Below are 19,407 nucleotides of genomic sequence, written 5' to 3' on the forward strand. Positions count from 1 at the left end.
CCTTACCAGATAACCATTCTTTTTCATTTACTGTAAGACCTTCACACCGTTGTCAAAAACAAAAACCTCGCCAAACTTGCATTCGGGCGAAACGACAGTGCCTGCGTCCCCGTAGATAAGGAAGCTGCACTTACTCAGGAGACAGGAGAGCACTGATTAGTTACGTGAGCCATTTCCACATTCGCGGTTCCCATTCCGAAATCTCGGCCGCGGCGGCCACGCGGAGCGCAGCCCAGGACTCTCCTGGGGCGCTGCGGCCGGGAAGGGACCTTCGGGAGCGCCAGTCGGCGGGTCCCTCTCGGGTCTCAGAGGCCCACAGTCACGAGTGGAAATTCCAGCTCCCGCCTCGGGAAGGAAGGGAGCTCCTGGTCCGGGGACCTGCATCCCGCCCCGCACGCTCCTCTGCGACTCCGAGCGCCTGGGTGTCCCTTTCCCCAGGAGCCGCCGCCGCCACCTGCCCGAGGCCAAGGCAATAACCCGCGGCAAACGGTGAGTCTGGGCCCCGCAGGGAGGGGTGCCGGGGAGCGCCCTGGGTCCTTTCTGCCCCACTGTTTCTGCTCCGACGGCAGCTCCGACACGGAGCCGGGGCCCGCAGGCTGGCTGGGCGGGTCGGCACCCCGCACCCGCGGGGGTCCCGGCGGGCGGGGGAGGAGCGCGGGCCGCGGCCTCGGCCTCCCGGGGGGCGTGGCCCCGCGGCGCCCCGCCCCCGCATCCTCCCCGCCCCGCCCCTCCCCCTCGCCCTTCCACCCGCCCCCGCAGTAGGAAAAGGAGAGGGAGGAGGGTAGGAAAGTGCTGTTCCGTGGAAAGGGGCGGAAGGAGGGGAGGAAAAAAAAAAGAAAAAGGGAACAGAAACATGGCCGTCGGCGGTCTGGACGGCCGTGCGGCGGACAGCTCCTAGGCGCCCGGGCGCCCGCACGGCCGGCCTCGGTGGAGAAGAGGCGCCGCCGCGAGTCCGCGCTCCCGGCCGTTACCCGCGCAGCGCGGCGCCCCCCGAGACCCAGCCCGGAGGCGGCGCAGGCGCAGAGAGGACCGCGGCGGCCGCGAGAGCCAGTCCCCCGCCCGGCCCCGCCAAGGGCGCCCAGGCCGCGAAGCCGGTGCGTCCATGCCCCAGGAAGGGGCCGTGCCCGGGTGGCGCTGAAGGAGCGGCGGCAGGTGAGCGGCGGCGGAGGGCCTTTTGCAGAGGCTCCCCGCGCGCGCCTTCTCGGGGCCCGCGCTCCCGTGCGGGGAGGGCGCAGGGCAGGTAGCCACGCGGGGTGGGGAGCTCCGAAGGCCGGCCTGCGGGGGGTCTCCGAGGAGGCGGAGAGGGGTCGGGGCCGGCGCCCCGGCCTAGTTTCTCCGCGGTTTCCGGGGGCGGGGAGTCCCCGGAACCTGCGGGGCGTGATGGGGGGAGAGGCTGGGCCAGGAAGGGCCTCCCCACGCCACCGCCCGGGCTCCTGAGAACCACTTGCGGGGAAGCCCGGGGATCTGGGCCCTCGGGACTCCCGGGGCGCCTGCCGCCTGGGTGGGGGCAGGGTGGGGCGGGGATGGGGCGTTCGGGCGGGCGCTGCGGCCGGGCGGCGGGAGCTGGGGCTTCTCCGCGGCGAGAACGGGGCGCGCGCGGGCAGGTGTCGCAGGTAAATGGAGAGCATTTCCTCCTCTGCCTGCCGTGGCCGCTCCTGGCGACGTCTTTGTTGGGGAAACTTTTAGAAAGGCAGGTTCCATTCATCGCCGAGTGACTAACCACAAAACCAAAGAATGAGCCCCTAGTGCTGGCTGACTTTTGTAAAGAGCTGTAACGTAACTTTTCTGCATTGAGGATGCTGTTGTTTTTTCTCCCACCTCCCCCCCTTTTTTTTCCTGCTTCGTAGACCTTTTCCCTCCCTAAGGCCGTGCCTCATCAGAACAAATAAGGAATGACCCAGTTTCTAAATAGTACTCCCCTCCACCCCCCCCCCCCCCCCATTATTTGAGTGTTTCACACGGCAAACTTTAGGGCAAGTTATCTCAGCTACGTGTGCGAACGAGAGGGAAAGTGTCACGTCCAGTAATGAACCTCCAGCCGTGTTTGATTTTTGCCTCGGAGAGATTGTCAAGCCTCGTAGTCTGGGAAATGGACTGCTTCATTGAAGCCGCCTGCTTAATTGTGTGCAACCCCGCGCGAAGGCGTTCTCCCCAGGCCCCTGTTTACGGTGGAAGTCGGTCTTCCCTTTCCGACTCTTCGGAAGGTGAAAGGTCTAGTAAGAAAGGGGAGGATGTGGGTGCTAAGGCGCCAAGTTTTCAGGTATTTGATTCGAGGTGATCATGTGCATTAAGCAGCTCTCTGCAACGCAGAGCAGTGTTGTGTGTACACGTGATGAGAGCAAAATTAGTTAGAGAAGGTAAACATTTCTGAGCTTTAGTCCCTCTCTTCTTGATCAGTAGAACCATGACCCCCCCCCCCCCCCCTGCTGAATTTTATTTTGTTGGTACTTCAGTTGAAGAGTTGGTGAAGTGCCTTCTTGGTGTGGGACTGGGAACTCGGAAGTGAACTTGGGTTTGTATTCACGAGGAAGCCTCTCCTGTATGGAGGCTGCTGTGACTCCTTTCTCTAGGGATGGCAAACTCAGGCTACGCTTTCCCCTCGTCGGTGTCTCCGGTGGACATACAGGATTACCCATCTGATCTTTTGTATTACCGATGTTAGCGGACTGATAATGTTTCTCTAGTGCACTACTGTTTAGAATTGTTAATTTGGATAATAGAAAATCCACGACGGAAATGTTGAAGTTGTATTTTGGAGTATTTTACTCGAGAACCATTTGTAAATTAGTGCGTTCTGTTGTGGAAGTACGTATAGTATTTTGTAGTAGAAACTTGAACTTTCAGCTGAAGAAATTGGCATGTGAGGATTGTTCTTAAAACGCAAATGTTTTAAATTACAAGGAACTGCAGTGGTGTGTAGGTTATAACAAGTCCTGGTGCCAGACTTGGAAGTTACTTGTTTGAAGTATTCTCTATAAAGAAACATGTTAAATATCTCTGATAAAAGCTAATATGTAGCTACACATAGGATTTTGCATGATGAATAATAACCCAACCAGGTACCTTTGCTCTTTGTATATCTGTGAGTTAAAGACCAAAACATTTTGTATTTTCGTTGGAGTTTCTTGCCAAGACAGATATTGATTTCACATTGGCTTTGCTGCTCAGTTTTATCCTTGCAGCTTAAGTACAGGTTGTATGTAAAAAGAAAGCTGCTGAGTCAGAGACAGGTTGTCTCACTTGGTCTTTCTGATTTGCAAAACGCAATTTCTGTTCTAGTTTGAATTTCCAATATAATATGTTTACTGAAACTTAGGTAGTAAGGACAAATAAGCTTTCATAATAATACATGGATTAAAATTTTATCTTCGCTATGCTGGTGCCACAATTTATACCTCTTTCAGATTGTCAGTTTGACAGACTTGTAATAATGAGGTGCTTTGTTGGAATTGAAGATACCTTTATAAGAGTTAAAACTGGGAGAAAGAGCTGTAAATAGTACAGCTGGTGTGGAACAGTAGGTCTTTGGCATTATTATTTGAAATCAATAATGTGGTGAAGGCCTGGGGTGGGGGGTCTTGTTAGAGGGTGGGCAAAAGTAGGGAGAATGGGTAACATCTGTAATACTGTCAACAATAAATAAATTAATTTAAAAAATTAAAACTATTTTTGTGCGACAAAGTTAGGTAGTTTATAAAGTTTAATGTTTTTCTACTTATACTTGACATAGTACTGTACTTATATAAATAGGAGTAATAGAGCCAAAATTGGTATTTGAAAATCTTTTTACTGGAAAAGAATGTAACATGATTAAAGGAAATTTAAAGGAAAAAAATTAGTTCTTATCTTACTTTACATTTTTCTGTATACTTTAATTCTATTGTACTTGCATTCTATGTATTTTTTACGTTTTAAAAAAATTACTGCTTTTAGAGAGAGGAAGGGAGGGAGACAGAGATAGAGACAGATAGACCGATCAACATTGATTTGTTGTTTCAATTACTTACGTGCATTCATTGGTTGATTCTTGTATGTGCCCTGATCAAGGATTGAACTGGAAATCTTGATGTGTCAGGACCAGGCTTTAACCAACTGAGCTACCTGGCCAGGGCTGTATAATATATATGTTTAATATTGTTCATTTATTTTATTATTTCTCAATATTATTTTGTATTAGTTTCAAGAGTGCATTGTAGTGGTTAGTACACTTGCATAATATATTAATTGGTATAATATTACTACTTCTATCTATAGTTGTTTATAATTCTGTTGTTAATGTTCATATTGTTGTCTTTTTAAGCATAACGTGTTTTACTGTCACAGTTTATTTAACCCTTTTCTATCTTTGACATTTTAGTAAGTCTACTTTTTATTCTTAAAATAATGCTATAATGAAATCACTTTGCTAACACGATGGTCCAAGCCAAATTACTTTTTACATCTTTGAAAAATAAAGGTTTTTTTGCTGGAATAGTCTTTCTAAAATTTTTCAATTACAGTCTACATTCAGTATTATTATGTATTAGTTTCAGGTGTACATTTTAGTGGTTAGACCAGTGGTTCTCAACCTTGGCTGCACATTAGAATCACCTGGGAATCTTTTTAAAATCCTGACTTCTGGGTCTCAATCAGGATTTTAAAAAGATTCCCAGGTAATTCTAATGTGCAGCCAAGGTTGAGAATCACTGGGTTAGATAATCATATGCTTACTTTAAAATATGTTCCACCTGATGTTTCTGGGACTCATCTGACACCATACATACATAGTTATTACAATACTAGTGGCCTGGTGCACAAATTCTTGCACATTGAAAGGAAATTAATTAGAAGAAATATTTTAGTATCTCTATTCGCCCTTTCTCTATAATAGAAATGTCAACCAAATTCACAATCGACAATGACAGATGCACAAATCAATTTAGCCTTTTATAGATATAGAATAAACTTGCCTAATTAGACCTGCTTTCTGATTTAGCTAAACTTTTTCCAGTCCAGTGAAGCACCCCAACTTCCCTTTCAGGTAATTGTCAGCAACACAGTAGTAAATATCAACATGAAGCAGATTGTTATTGTAGATCACGCAGGGAGAACAAAGGGTAAAATATTTAACTGCAGCAGTGTTTGACTATATTGTACGCAGTGAAAAAACCTGAAGTCATTTTCAAGGTCCACCATTTCTTCTTTTCAGTTGGGTCAAGTTTCTAAGCTTTCTAAATCTCCATTTTCCAGCTAATGAAAAGAAAATAGGATTCTATTGAGCCTCCTATCTACCTACTCCAGGACTTCTGTGAGGATCAAATGAGATGAGGCATGGGAAAACGCTTCACAAACATTTGGTTAAGTGTGAAATGTCTCCACCTGGCTATACAGCAAGTTGTGTTCCTGGGCTGAAGAAACTCCAAGGAGGCTAGTTGCTAGGGAGAGGAAGCTGGATGTTGCTACATGACATCGTTACCCGAGCACCCACAGCCACCATTTCTGGGCTGGCCTGGCTATGGGCCGCATTTTGTGCCATGGCAGCATCGGCTGCGATTTGGTGGGGTGTTGCTCTGGGCTGGTGGTGGGGCCTTGTGTCCCACTTGGGGGAAGCCGAGTGTTGGTTTGTCGGCGCCAGGTCCGTGGTGCCGTTTATTTTTAAACTAGTGGCCCCGTGCACAAAAATTTGTGCACTCGGGGGCTAGGGGGAGTGTCCCTCAGCCCAGCCTGCACCCTCTCCAATCTGGGACCCCTGGAAGGATGTCCTACTGCTGGTTTACAGGGATCGGGCCTAAACTGGCAGTCGGACATCCCTCTCACAATCTGAGACTGCTGGCTCCTAACCAGTTACCTGCCTGCCAGCCTGCTTGCCCCCAACTTCCCCCCGCCACCAGCCTACTCACCCCCAAATGCTGCCCCCCCCCCCCCCCCGCCAGCCTGATCAGCCCCAACTTCCCCCTGTACCAGTGTGCTCACCCCAACTACCCCCCCTGCAGGCCTGCTTGCCCCTAACTGCCCTCACCCCCTGCTGGCCTGCTTGCCCCCAACTGTCCCCCTGCTGGCCTGCTCACTCCAAGTGGCTCCATATTCTATTCCATTTGTGTCCTTTCCACTCCTAAGTTAATGCCATGTCCTTAATATGTGGTTATGAGATGTCTCTGTGACTGAGCTGGGAAACCTTTCATGTTTCTCTTTTCTTTCCTTTCATCTCAGGATAACTGAGCTCTGTGGTTTGTATGGGACGAAAGGCCCTGGGAATACAATGCTGAGCCCCCTGAACTCATTTTATTCTTTATTGTATTATTTGATTCTTGGGGCTGAATTAAACATGAAAACAGAAGAAAATATACCCTTAGATATAGAATCTGAGTCATTACCTGGAGATTTCTGTGGTAGTTAACACTGAGGCATGAGACACCTGTGTTTATTGGTCAATTTCCTCAACTATGGAACGAAGGTTGATCCTGCCCCTCGGATCCTATGGAGGTTGGATATGATGCATCCAGAGGGATTAACTGGCAGCTCTGAGAATAAGATCAGCAATCCACAGACACTTGTTTCCTTTACCCAGACAGAGTTAGAAAAACACAACTCCTTTTATCATAACAGCAGCAAGGGCCATACCTGTGGGAGGAGGAGCAGGGAACCAGGGCTTCCCCCTTGCTCCTTCCCCACCCTCCTTCCCTCCATCCCTGCACTGGTCCAGCTGCTATGCTATGGTGGAACCCCTCAACTCAGGCTCTCACTCTGCCCATGTCACAGAAAGGAGCATGCGCACTTCTTGCAGACACAGAAGCAGCTGTGGAGTAGGGAGGTGGCGGTTTCCCCCCTGAGCAGGCGCTGAAGTCCTTGTTGAAGTCTCCACTCTGGAGCCTGAGAGTCGGAGTCCTGGGAGGCTGCGCAGTGGAGGCGCCACATTCCTTTCAGTAGAAACTGAAGATTGATAGGAGCCTGCCAGCTGAGGGGAAGGACCAGGAGGTCTGCCTTGTGCCCATTCCCAATCCACAGTCCCGCTTTGCTGGTGGAGCCTCCTGAGCCCAACGCCCATGGCCTGGGCGCACAGGGGGCGGGGCTGCCGCCATCACCATGTTCCATCTGAGCCCTGCACCGATGTCTGGGGCTGCACTCAGGAAGGCTGAACACAGAGCGGGCTGCACACGGGGCGGGTGCCCCTGCCATCCCCTTGTTCAGCCTGAGCTGCCTGCCGATGGCCTGGCTGCACACGGTGGGGGAGGGGGGGGGCTGTCATCTCCATGTTCCACCTGATCTCCCTGCCGATGGCCTGGCCTTACCCGGAGCGGGCTGCACACGGGGCGGGGACCCCTGCCATCATTCAGCCTAAGCTGCCTGCCAATGGCCTGCTGGCACTCGGAGCGGGCTGCACACGGAGCGGGGTCCCCGCCTTCGCCGCTTTCCCCTTGAGCTCCGTGCGGATGGCCTGCCCGCACTCAGAGCGGGCTGCACATGGGGCAGGGGCCCTGTCATCTCCATGTTCCTCCTGATCTCCATGCCGATGGCCTGGCCTTACACGGAGCGGGCTGCACACGGGCGGGGGCCCCTGTTATCCCCTTGTTCAGCCTGAGCTCCGTGGGGATGGCCTGGCCTTACACAGAGCGGGCTGCACACTGGCGGGGGCCCCTGTCATCCCCATGTTCTGCCTGATCTCCGCACTGATGGCCTGGCCGCACAGGGGGTGGGGCCCCACCATCGCCTCCTTCCATTTGAGCCCCAGGGCCACTTTTACCTTGCCACCTAGCTCTTAGCTGCCACTTTGGTTTCCAATCACCGTGTGGCAGGCGCCTTCTTCCCCTTTCACCTCCCAGCATTGCTCCTACATATGCAAATTAACCACCATCTTTGTTGGCAGTTAATTTGCATATCGCCCTGATTAGCCAATGGGAAGGGTAGCGGTTGTACGCTAATTACCATGTTTCTCTTTTATTAGATAGGATGGCCAGTGTGCGTCATGGCAGCTCCTGCGTTGAGCGCCTTCCCCCTTGTGGTCAGTGCATGTCATAGGTACCGGTCAGATGGACACTTAGCCTTTTATAGATATAGATTGGCTTATTAGCTATACATCTTTTTTTAAGTAGTTGCCCAATACAACTACTTAACTATTATATGGGTTTATAATATTTAAGTTACCAGAATTCAGCCTATATAATAAAAGGCTAATATGCAAATCGAGTGGCAGAACGACCGGTCACTATGATGCGCACTGACCACCAGGGGGCAGACACTCCACACAGGAGCTACCCCCTGGTGGTCAGTGTGCTCCTACAGGGGGAGCGCCACTCAACCAGAAGCCGGGCTCATGGCTGGCAAGTGCAGAGGTGGTGGCGGGAGCCTCTCCCGCCTTCGTGGCAGCACTAGGGATGTCCAACTGACAGCTTAGGCCCACTCCCAAGCCGTCAGTAGGACATCCCCCAAGGGCTCCTGAACTGTGAGAGGGTGCAGGCTGGGCTGAGGGACCCCCTCCGAGTGCACAAATTTTGTGCACCGGGACTCTAGTCTTTAAATAGTACTATAACCAGGACTCTAAATTCAGTACACTCTGTTCCCTGTTCTCTTCCATTCTTCCTCATCATTAAAAATATTGAGCTGTTATGAATATAAAATTAGTTAATGCATGTAAAGTACTTTTAACATAGTTCATGCTTTTATTTATATTGGGAATAATAGTTGAAAACTTCATTAGAAGTTCTTGAATCTGCAGATTGCAAGTTTCTTTTCCAACCTGCCTCAGCTTCTCACTTCCATGATCACACCCAAGACTATTGGTTCTTAATCTGACTGAACATTACAATGGACTAGGCAGCTAAAAAATATTGATAGTTGTGTGCCATCCTCTGAAATTCTTATTTTATTGGTCTGATATTTTTAATGTGTTCCAGCTGGCTCTAATGTGTAGTCAGAGTGAAGAACATTGCCCTAGACCTTATTACCCACTCTATAACTTAAAAACTATAAGCATCTAATTTTGACTTCCATCTCTTCTTTTGCCAACTCATATATTCTAGTTCCCTATTTTGACATTTCTGGCATTCCATCGAGACCTCCAGGCCATTAGCCAAACCACATTTTCATTGTCTGTCATCCTCTTATATATAATTCTTTCCTTACCCAATTACATTGATTCATTGAATGAGAATTTTAATACCTGCTAGTGCTCTGTACTATTTTGTGGGGTCAAGTTATCAACTCTCTCTTTCATTTCTTCACTCTAATCAGGGCAAAACTTCAGAACTGATTAAATCCAATTCTTTGCCAGTTCTATGGTTCCTTGAACCTGAGCAGCTGAATGTGACTGGAGAAAGCAAATAACAGTACTGACTGGTTTCACTTTAAGCTTATGGCCCAAAATATAAACATGTACCCTTAGCATTATCTAGTCATTTTTCTCTTCCAGTTTCATTACCAAGAAGTCTGTTTAATTTTTTTTCCCTTTCTTACTGTTAGCCACATATATATGGCCCCTCCATCTGTGCTGTTGCCTCTTGCCTATTTAAGGATTTTGCTTCCGGAGTTATCCCTTTTCTCTTCTGTATCATCTTTTCTTTCCTGCTGAGTCATTTTTATAAGCATGTGAACATACTGTACCATCTCTGTTTTCTCTCTCACACACACATCCACTTTTCATTCTCATTTACAGAAAAAAATGTCAAAAAGAATTGCTCATACTCATTTTCTCTACTTTCTCACTTTGTCTTACTCTACCTCTCATCAACATTTGACAAAGTTAATTGATTAGTCCCCATTATTTAAAAAACCTCAATAGTTTTCTGGATGCTATATCATCCTGACTTGTTTTTTTCTGAATTATGGCAGTTGCTTCTCAGTCATGTTTTCTAGATTCTCTTTCCTTACTTCTAAAGGTGGAATGCCCTAGGCTTAGGCCTTATACCTTTTCTTTGTGTTATCAGAGAAATGTGTGGATGGTCTTTCTCCATTGCTAGTGGGAGTGGGGTTCTTGGGGTGCCATTGGAATAAGCATTTCCAGAGGTCCCTACAGGAGGATAAGATGTGCTAGAAAGCGTTATTTGTGTGGAATTACATCCCTGGTATTGCAAAATCTCATTTCCCTTAAGCCAGTCCTGGAAGAGGTGCAGCTGGGGATTCAGCAGAGCTAAAAGTAAAGCCAGTGTCCAGAGTCTCCATTCCAAGGTGGACCTGGGTTTGGTTTAGCTTTAGGCTAGTTGTAGTCCATTAGTTCATTGTGTATGGCAGCGGTTCTCAACCTGTGGGTTGCGACCCCTTTTGGGGGTTGAACGACCCTTTCACAGGGGTTGCCTAAGACCATCAGAAAAACCATATATAACAGTGGTTCTCAACCTTCCTAATGCTGTGACCCTTTAATACAGTTTCTCATGTTGTGGTGACCCCCAACCATAAAATTATTTTCGTTGCTACTTCATAACTGTAATTTTGCTACTGTTATGAATCATAATGTAAATATCTGATATGCAGGATGTATGTTCATTGTTACAAATTGAACATAATTAAAGCATAGTGATTAATCACAAAAACAATATGTAATTATATATGTGTTTTCCGATGGTCTTAGGCAACCCCTGTGAAAGGGTTGTTCGACCCCCAAAGGGGTTGCGACCCACAGGTTGAGAAACGTTGGTGTATGGGGACTGCGGCAAGATGGTGGAGCAGGTGAGTGGGTGGTGCCAGGCCAAGGTGGGAGCAAGTGGGGGCCAGATTGCCCCACAGACAGCGACCAGCGGTGGTGGCAGGGGGCAGGGCCGCAGCCCGGCTCCCAGGCCCTGAGGGAGCAGGCAGGCGGGATGGTGGAGCAGGTGAGGGGGCAGCACCAGGCCAAGGCGGGGTGCCAGGCAGGGCTGCAAGGCTGGGGGCGCGAGCTGGGGCCTGATCCCCTCAGGCCACCCTAAGGGACCCCACCTGTGCATGAATTTGTGCACTGGGACCCTAGTTTGAGAATAAGTTTAGCATGTATTTCTGAAGGACAAGGACATTCTCTTACACAATATAATAATCACATTAGGAAAATTAGCTTTGTTACAAAATTATCTGATATATAGTCTACATTAAAATTTTTCCAATAATATACATTATAGCATTTTTTTGTTTTTCTGTTTCCTGATCCATTCTAGTATCACTGATTCTAGTATCACTGATTACATTTAGTTGTTACTTATTTGGTAGATTACTTGGAGTTTCTACATAGAGTCCTGCCAGTGAATAGGGAGAGTTTTATTTCTTCCTTTTACCTGTAAAAAAATGTTTATTTATTGATTGATTTTAGAGAAAGAGGAAGGGAGAAACAGAGACAGACATTGATTTGTTATTGATTTGTTGTTCCACTTATTTATGCATTTATTGGTTGATTCTTGTATGTACCCTGACCAAGGATCGAACTGGGACTTTGGTGTATCAGGACAATGCTCTAACCAACTGAGCTACCCGGCCAGTTTTTCTTCAATGTTTTTTATTTTCTTTCTTCTTTTTTCTTGGGGTTTATTTTTGCTGTGTGCTCTTTTTTCTTTCTATTTTCTTACAATTGAAGGAATAAACTGTTTTGCATATTCACAACTGTAAACCTATTTTTGCTCACCCCTGCATTTCCCTGTAAGTGCTGCTTTAACTGCATTCCACAAATTTTTATATGTTGTCTTTCCTTTTTGTTCAATTCACAATATTTTGTAATTCCTTAAATTTCCTCTTGAACCATAACTTGGTTAGAAGTGTATTTAAATTCCAAGTGTTTAGAGATTTTCCTGTTATCTTTTGATTCTCAGATTTTAATCTTTAATCTAGAATAATACCTTGGACTTTTTTTCTTCATGATATTGACATTTGATTTTTTAGAATTCTGCCCTTTAGTTTGAGTTTGTCTTCCTCATCCCTCATGATTAGATGAAGGCTATGCATTTTTAACACTATATAACTAATGTGATGTCCTTCTTAGTGCATCACAGAAGGTATGTCATATCAGTTTGACAAATTATTAGTGATGTTAAATTTGATTACTTGGTTGAAGTGGTGGCCACCAGATTTCTGGTGATACATTTTATTTCTTTGTAATAGTATCTCTAGGGAAGAGTCTGAGATTGTATAAATATCCTATTTCCAATCCCCTTCTACTCAGTGGTTTTAGTACCCATTGATAATTCTCAAATCTAAATACTGTGACGATAGTAATGTGGTTTTTATAATTCACTGATGAGAGACAGAGAGACATCAATTTGTTGTTCCACTTAATTAATGCATTCATTAACGCATTAATGTGCCCCAACGGGGGTGGGGTGATGGTGAATCAAAAACACAACCTTGGCCTGTGGAAATGATGCTCTAATCAACTGAGCTAGGGTGTAATATGGTTTTTGATCTTTACTATTATGTTTATTAGTTGGCATTCTATTGTAAGGAGCATTCCTTTCCTTCCCTCCTCTTCTTTCACTTTTTATAATATCAGTATGGACACAAGGCTTAAAAAAATCAAATGTGTTATATACTCCATAACTGTCATTCATTTTGATGCTGAATTATTCACAGACTGGCCAATGGGAGACTCTTCAAGCTAGTTCCCGTGTCCTTTTGATAGGCCCCCATTAGTCTTTGAGCAATGGTTTTGTTTTGTTTTCTCCTTTGCATAAGATGTTCTAAGGGTATCTTGTACTCTTCTTGCCCAGTCTTGATATGATTGGCCATTTTTCCAAGGAGCTAGTATCCTACGGTGGAGGGTGGTTTTAAAAAATAAAAATTTAGTTGTAACCAGTTTGGCTCATTGAATAGAGCATCGGCCCATGGACTGAAGGGTCCAGGGTTTGATTCCGGTCGGGGGGCACGTGCCTAGGTTGCAGGCTTGATCCCCGGCCTTGGTCAGGGTGCGTGCGGGAGGCAACCAATCAATGTCTCTCTCTCACATCAAAGTTTTTCTCTCTGTCTCTCCCCGTCCCTTAAAAAAAAAAAGAGAGAAATAAAAATTTAGGTGCTGCATTTGTTTATTGCTTGTGGGGTGACACTGCTTTTGGATTTTATTTTTAGCAGAGAGAAGGAGGAGATACACATACATGCATTGTTAAGAGCTTTATTGAGCTATAATTCACATACTACACAATTCACTGATTTGAAGTATATAGTTTGTTGGTTTTTAGCATACTCACAATTGTTCAACCATCACTATGATCAATGCTAGAACATTTTCATCACCCCAAAAAGAAACCCTATACCTATTAGCAGTCACTCCCCATTTCCCCCAACCCCCTAGCTTTAGGCAGCCCACCCGTCTACTTTCTCTTCTATTTTGAACATTTCCTATAAATAGAACCATACAATATGTAGTCTTTTGTGACTTCTTCCACTTAGCATAATGTTTTCAGGCTTCATCCAGCTTGTAGCATGTAGCAGTACTTAATTTCTTTTCGTTGCTGAATGACATCCGTTGTATGGATGTACTACTGTGTTTTATTTATCTCTTCATCAATTGATGGTCTTTTGGGCTCTTTCCACTTGTCTATTATCAATAATGTTGAATACATATTTAAAATATTTTATTTTTTGCCTTGATTGGTGTGGCTCAGTTGGTTGGAGTGTTGTCCTGTGTACTGAAAGATTTAATTAAAAAAATAAATAAAATAAAATATTTTATTTTTTAATTATTTTCGTTTTACAGAAATGTTGAAAAGGTGCTAAAGAGTTCTTTATGTCTTTTTTTTTTTTGCATCTTTGATACAATCTGCGTTTTTTTTTTAAATCTTTATTGTTCAGATTATTACATTTGTTCCTCTTTTTTGCCCCCATAACTCCCCTCCTCCCAGTTCCCGCCCCACCCTCCGCCCTCACCCCCCACCCACTGTCCTCATCCATAGGTGCACGATTTTTGTCCAGTCTCTTCCCGCATCTCCCACACCCCTTTCCCCCCCAAGAATAGTCAGTCCATTCCCTTTCTATGTCCCTGATTCTATTATAATCACCAGTTCATTCTGTTCATCAGATTTATTCACTTGATTCTTAGATTCACTTGTTGATAGATGCATATTTGTTGTTCATAATTTGTATCTACCTTTTTCTTCCTCTTCCTCTTCTTAAAGGATACCTTTCAGCATTTCATATAATCCTGGTTTGGAGGTGATGAACTCCTTTAGCTTTTCCTTATCTGTGAAGCTCTTTATCTGACCTTCAATTCTGAATGATAGCTTTGCTGGATAAAGTAATCTTGGTTGTAGGTTCTTGGTATTCATCACTTTGAATATTTCTTGCCACTCCCTTCTGGCCTGCAAAGTTTCTGTTGAGAAATCAGCTGATAGTCGTATGGGTATTCCCTTGTAGGTAACTGAGTTTCTTTCTCTTGCTGCTTTTAAGATTCTCTCTTTGTCTTTTGCTCTTGGCATTTTAATTATGATGTGTCTTGGTGTGGTCCTCTTTGGATTCCTTTTGTTTGGGGTTCTCCGCGCTTCTTGGACCTGTAAGTCCATTTCTTTCACCAGGTGGGGGAAGTTTTCTGTCATTATTTCTTCAAATAGGTTTTCAATATCTTGCTCTCTCTCATCTTCTGGCACCCCTATAATTCTGATGTTGGTACGCTTGAAGCTGTCCCAGAGGCTCCTTACACTATCCTCGCATTTTTGGATTCCTTTTTCATTCCGCCCCTCCGGTTGGGTGTTTTTTGCTTCCTCGCATTTCAAATCATTGACTTGATTCTTGCGCTCCTCTGGTCTGCTGTCGGGAGTCTGTATAATATTCGTTATTTCAGTCCGTGTATGCTTAATTTCTAGTTGGTTCCCCATCATAACGTCGAGGGTCTCATTAGTTTTCTTGTAGATCTCATTAAGTTTATCGGCGGCTTCTAAACAGTTCTTGAGAGACCTTAAAAGTGTGGTTCTGAACTCTATATCTTCCATTGACAATTTTGTCCTCTTTGTCTCCGCATTTTGTTATGCTTTCTTGGTGCACCCCCTAGTGGTCTTTGTGCGCTGTCTTGTAGTTAAGCCTTGATTGTTGTAGCTAATACCAGGGAGGGTTTGACCTCCAGGCCAAGTGGCTGTGAGAATCAGCTGTGTCTGCAGTGAGAGAACTTCTGTCCTCCAGGGAGGTGCTAATCTAGCCTTTGCCTGAGGCTATCCAGCAAATGCCTTTGTGCAGGGCTTGGGCGGGGCGGGTCGCACAGGATCAACAGGGTGGGCCGGAGAGAGCAGTTATGGCGGCTCTCAGTCCTGTCCCCAGGGGCTCTGCCTCTCTGAGTCCCAGCAACCGCTGCAAACCTCAGAGAGAAAGCTGCACTCGCTCTGACCGAAGCCAGACAGTCCCGCTTCTCCCGTTTGAGTCTGGGTTCCTAAAGACTCTCCCATATCTGGAGCTCAGAGTCTGCGACTCCCTCCTGATTGAAAACGCCAACCGCGCCCTCCACCGCCAGCCCGCTCCGCACACTCCGCACCTCACAATTTGACTTCAGCACTGCGCCTCCTCTGAGTGTCTGTATGCGTTTCTCTTTCCTCCTAGTTGTAGGACTTCCACTCAGCCAGCGTTCCTGTGGTTCTGGGTGATGTCCGTTTCGTCTTTTAGTTTCACTTTTGAAGTAGTTGTTCAAGGCAGCAAACTCCGGCGTTAACCTATGCCGCCATCTTGGTTCTCCCCCCTCTTTATGTCTTTATGGTTAATGTTTTATGTTACCATAGTACATTTGTCAAAACGAGGACATGAATATCATTACATTGCTATTAATTAAAATACAGATTTTGCTTTAATTTCACTAGTGTTACCATATATGTGCTTTTTCTTTTCTCTGATCCAATTCAGGGTACCCCGTTATATTTAGTATATATGTATTTTTAAAGCTATGAATTCATTTAATACCTCTAATTCAATTCTAATACAGTAGAGGCCCAGTGCCCTCTCATAATCTGGAACCGCTCGGTTTGGGGATGTCGGAGAGCTGGTTTTGGCCCGATCCCCACAGGCTAGGCCAGGCGTGGGCAAACTTTTTGACTCGAGGGCCACAATGGGTTCTTAAACTGGACCGGAGGGCCGGAACAAAAGCATGGATGGAGTGTTTGTGTGAACTAATATAAATTCAAAGTAAACATCATTACATAAAAGGGTATGGTCTTTTTTTTTTTTTTAGTTTTATTCATTTCAAACGGACTGGATCCGGCCCGCGGGCCATAGTTTGCCCACGGCTGGGCTAGGCTGAGGGACCCCACTTAGTATGCATATAAGATCTTTGGTTAATCTCTTCCCACTCTCCCCTCTTCCCCCTGAGATTCATCAGTCTGTTCCATGTTTCCTTGCCTGTGGTTTCTGCTTCTGTGTTGAGTGTCTGCCCCTGGTGGTCAGTGTGCATCATAGCTATCGGCCGGTCGCTTAGATAGATAGATTTTACTTGCCTTCTCCATTCTATATTTATATCTCCCTTTTCTCACAACAAGAACTCTGGTTTCCAACAGTTGTTCCATCACAGAATACATACAGAATAATGTTATAATTGCTACAGCCATTCTGTATAATAAAAGGCTAATATGCAAATTGGCCAAATGGCAGAATGATCGGTCACTATGATGCACACTGACCACCAGGGGGCAGACGTTCAATGCAGGAGTCAGTGTGCTCCCATAGGGGGAGTGCTGCTCAGCCAGAAGCCCTGAGCTAGGCTCACAGCTGGCGAGCGCAGTGGCCGTGGTAGGAGCCTCTTCCACTTCTGTGGCAGCTCTAGGGATGTCCTACTGCCGGGGAGCGGGCCTAAGCTGTCAGTTGGACATCCCCCGAGGACTGAGAGGGTGCAGGCTAGGCTGAGGGACCACCCCCCCAAGTGCACGAATTTTGTGCACCAAGCCTCTAGTTATCACTATAAAAAGCAAGCCTTCTAAGTAAAGCTCAAGATTTCTTTTCAGTTCTTAATGTTAAAATAAATTGCTCAAAAGTTACTTGGATTAGTTCTGCTTTCATTCCCTTTTATATGGTTACTAGAGGCCCGGTGTACAAATTTGTGCATGGGTGGGGTCCCTTGGGGTGGCCTGTGGGGATCGGGCCCCGGCTCGTGCCCCCAGGCTCACAGCCCCAGCTCACATCCCCAGCCTTGCAGCCCCACCTGGGACCCCGCCTTGGCCTGGTGTTGCCCCTTCACCTGCTCCACCATCCCGACTGCGGGGTGACTGATGGGGGCTGGGCCCCCCCGCCCAGCTCCCTCAGTGCCTGGGAGCCTTACGGCAGCCACCCCCCCCCCCCCCCACTGGTCGTAGTCTGTGAGGTGATTGGCAGGGTGATTGGGCTCCCGCTCACACCCACCTTGGCCTGGCATCTCTCACTCACCTGCTCCACCATCCCGCCATGGTCCAGCTCTCATCAGGGACCATCAGGGCTGGCAACACCTCCACTGCTGCCCATTGCCAGCACAGCGTCACTAACGCCCGCCCTGTTATATGTCACCCCCTGGTGGTCAGTACACATCATAGCGAGCGGTTGAACTCCCAGTTGAACAATTTGCATATTAGGTTTCTGTTATATAGGACTAGAGGCCCAGTGTACAAATTTGTGCATGGGTGGGGTCCAGCTGGCCCGCCCCAATTGGGGCCGATTGGGCCAGGCCTGGCTGAAGAGAGGGGACATGGGAGGTTGGCCAGCCGGCCCCACCCCCAATTGGGGTGCAGGGGGGCGGGGGGGATAATTGGGGGCAGGGGCCGTGGGCGGTTGGCCGGATGGCCCTGCCCCCTGGTCGAACTCCTGGTCAAGGGTACAATTTGCATATTAGCCTTCTATTATATAGGATATTATCAATTTGATACACAGTTTGGTTCATCGACTCATATAAGTTTAATGGTGAAGTTAGATATTTAACCAGGTTAAATTTTTTAAAAAGAGGTTTTTATTGATTTTTAGAGAGAGAGGAAGGGGGAGAGAGAGAGAGAGAAACATTGATAAGAGAAACATCATCTTTTTAAGTGGAATTTAGAAATTGTTCTTTTGTAGACTTAACCTTTTAGAACAGGGGTAGCCTGTGGGCTGTATAAGGCCTGCAAAATCATTTGGTCTGGCCCTGCCAAGGCAACTTCAGATGGGACTCGAAATTCAATAAACCTAGGAGCTTTTTTCATAGCAACATACATTTATATTAAGTGAATTATGTTAAGTGAATGCTGTTATAGATATCCGAATAGCCCCTGGCAGAAAAAAAGTTCCCCACCTCTGCTTTAGAGTGATATACCCTGCTTATGTGTTTGTTTAATCTTACTAGTGTTTAAGAATTTTGATTTAGTTGCCGACATTTTACAAATTGGAGATTTACATAGAAATCCTGGGTTCTAGCTTCTCTTAAAAAGGCAAAAAGGGAAGTTCTGGTTTTGCTAAGTTCATTTGACAACAGTTGGATGGATTTGACTACTAGTGGCAGCCTATGTTTTCTGGTTCTCACGATTGGCATTTGTGTTTGCAGTTCTCATCTCCTCCTCCTCCTCCTCCTCCTCCCCCTCCCCCCCCCTCCTCCTCCTCCTCCTCCTCCTCCTCCTCTTAAATTGTTTTTATTGATTTTATAAAGAGGGAGAGAGGGATGGAAACATCAATGATGACAGAATCAGAATCATTGATCGGCTGCTTTCTGCATGACCCCTACTGAGGATCGACCCCACACTCAGGCATATACCCTGACTGGGAATTGAACTGTGATCTCCTGGTTCATGGGTAGATGCTCCAGTGAGCCACACCAGCTGGGCACAACCCTTCTTCGTTATAAAACTTTCAGTGGCAGGTGTAATAGTAGAGAATTGCACTGCTTTGTGTTCTGGAAAAGGAACTGATTTTATCAGAGATGACTTACTTTTTCACTTGTGTAGTTTCATGACCCAGCCAGCTTAACTGATGCTGATAATGTCTTCTAACTGGAATCACCAAGGACCTATTTTAAATTGCTTGTCTGTAGCAAATAACTTTGATAAAACTGTACCCTCTTTGTTGTTTAAACAAAGTTCATCATTCATTTTGCACGGTTTGGAACACACAGATATTATTGAAGCTTAAAAAAAGTCTTTTTGTTACAGTGAGAGGAATTGTGTAAACTACATTTAGCCTTGTAAATTGAAGTTAATATAACAGTTTGCTGATGTCAACAGCATTTATTTATTAAAATGTATGTCATTCTAAACAGTAAGGTGAAATGAAATTGATTGCTAAAGGTTATCTTAGCTATAGCTGGAAAAAGTAATTTAATTATTAAATTATAAATCTAAGTTTTTACAAGTATTTTAATTATTTTCAAAAGCTTTTCTTAATACACAATAACATTTACCAGAGATAAAGAAGATCATTTCATAATGATAAAGGGGTCAGTTAATCAAAGAGACATAACAGTTCTAAATGTTTATGCCCTTAATAACAGAGCTTCAAAATACATGAAGCAAAATCTGATAGAGCTGAAAGGAGAAAGAGACAAATCTACAATTATAGTCTGAAATTTCAATACCAGTCTTAATAATT

At 45.9% G+C, this 19,407-nt stretch overlaps 1 protein-coding gene across 6 annotated transcripts in view; it reads left to right on the forward strand.

The window, feature by feature from the left end:
- Positions 1-357: 357 nt before the first annotated feature.
- The window catches only part of DENND4C (DENN domain containing 4C), a 115,180-nt gene continuing 96,130 nt past the window's right edge, over positions 358-19,407 (forward strand). For 4 of the 6 annotated variants that reach the window (XM_036331239.1, XM_036331244.1, XM_036331245.1 and 1 more), the window contains exon 1: positions 793-1,152. The gene's annotated coding sequence lies outside the window, so the exon portion shown is untranslated. Of the gene's footprint in view, positions 490-792; positions 1,153-19,407 lie in introns of those variants that run through there. The other 2 variants (XM_036331242.1, XM_036331241.1) reach the window with 2 other exon arrangements.

The sequence above is a fragment of the Myotis myotis genome, unplaced genomic scaffold (assembly GCF_014108235.1).
Source record: "Myotis myotis isolate mMyoMyo1 unplaced genomic scaffold, mMyoMyo1.p scaffold_m19_p_12, whole genome shotgun sequence".
Taxonomy (NCBI): domain Eukaryota; kingdom Metazoa; phylum Chordata; class Mammalia; order Chiroptera; family Vespertilionidae; genus Myotis; species Myotis myotis.